Below are 1,831 nucleotides of genomic sequence, written 5' to 3'. Positions count from 1 at the left end.
AAGAGGACACGACTAGAAATCAGTGGTTAAGTTGTATTTACAACTATTCAGATGTGTGCAGCACATTTTATGGAGAACTGTTTACTGATCCTGTGAGAGTAGACTACAATGCCGGCTGTTCTGACTCACAGACTGTAAGTACATTTTTTATATTTAAAGGATTTGCCACTGATGATTCAAACACGAGTTTTGAGCAGTGTAGAGTAGTGCTTGTTGTTTGTCATTTCTCCAATCACAAATGCACGCGGCGCGATGCAACGTGTAAAAAGACAGTATAAGTCATTATAATCCGTAATTATGTCCCCACTGGATGCCACGAATGCCTCATTTATAATGGGTTTTAATGTTTTTGTCTCGTCGCTCCGGCCGGACACGGCATCACAGTATGGTGAGGGGCGTAACATTTCCGTCACACACTTGAGGTATTCGGCCAATAACAAAGCACTGGATAGCTGGCCAATCAGAGCACACCTCGCTTTTCAGACCGATGAGCTTTGTAAAAATCGACGAGTTTCAGAAAGGTGGGGCATAGAGGAGAAACAATAATGTACAGTATGTGGAAAATAATGTGTTTTTTGAACACATTTCATTACACCAAATACACAAAATAATGTTCTTTTTAGCAACATCGTATGACCCATTTAAATTTTAACCCAAAAGTTGGGTTAGTCCATATTTGACCCAAAGTTGGGTTGAAACAACCCAGCATTTTTAGAGTGCATGAACATGTGTTATACTGCGTTGCTATTGACAACGGTTGTTATCGTGAAATAGCATACCTCGGAATGTTGCTACTGACCAATCAGAATCGAGTATTCCAGGGAACCATGTAATAGAAACATTTAACAAATATCACTGACCTCAAACTTTGGAATGGTAGTGTACTTTTTTTCTCATCTAGATATTGCTCTGTGGTCTAAAACTTGGTTGCAATCCATAGTGATATTTGATGTCTGAATTGTTCTATTGATTGGGTTTTGAGTGATTTGTGAAAAGTTTTATTTAATAATCACAAATGGCTGGAAAAATCTTGGTAAAGTCATGGATATTAATTGGATAAAAAAATTTGAATTCTTAATCGAAGAATTCCCAATTCGTTTAAAAGTTTAGAGTTTGCATATGAGACCTCGCACTGGTTCTGATCGCTCTCTATAGGCCTGAACTTCTGGAGTCTGTTTGTCTTCTTTGAGGGTTTTATTACATAACCTCCCCCTTCCCCCAAGCTTTGGCTTCAGCTAAACATGTTGGTGGTCCCTATCAGCACTTCCCTCATGGATCCAAATTTGTAACGGAGGGCTCAAGTGTTGTTGTAAGTCTTACTGTGGGTCCCGCCTGAGGTGCGGCTCAGTCTAATCAGCCTCTGTCTCTCTGGATTCTGGAAACGCTATAACAGTTAAAGAGTCAGCATTGCCCAAAGATGTGCGTTCTTGCTCCACACGGAGGATGGAAATGTCGTGGTTATTATTTAAACCGATGACTGTAGTCGATATTTAGTGACTGCCAGTAGGGATTTACTTCTTGCCATACTTTTGTGTGGTTTTTTTTTCTGTGAATGATTTTGTTCTCGCTGTCAGATATTAGAACAGGCCTTTGACAGTATAGCTGTGACATGCTGGTCGAGGTAGTGTTGGTCATCCAATGGGAGGATGAATATATGCATAGTATTATTGGCTGTGTGGGCATGAAAAGTGTCTTTAGTGTCATGCATTGTTTCCTTTCCTTACTCTGGGAACATAATCTGTGTACTTTAATGTGCATGACTGACCAAAATATACTCTATAACTGAAGCTCTCTGTGGAGTTTTTTCTCGCATGTTAAGTATCTCGTACAG

This window comes from Sinocyclocheilus grahami, unplaced genomic scaffold (genome assembly GCF_001515645.1).
Source record: "Sinocyclocheilus grahami isolate Dianchi unplaced genomic scaffold, SAMN03320097.WGS_v1.1 scaffold1743.1, whole genome shotgun sequence".
Classification (NCBI taxonomy): Eukaryota; Metazoa; Chordata; class Actinopteri; order Cypriniformes; family Cyprinidae; genus Sinocyclocheilus; species Sinocyclocheilus grahami.
The sequence above is the reverse complement of the archived record's forward strand: the minus strand, read 5'-3'. Positions refer to the sequence as shown.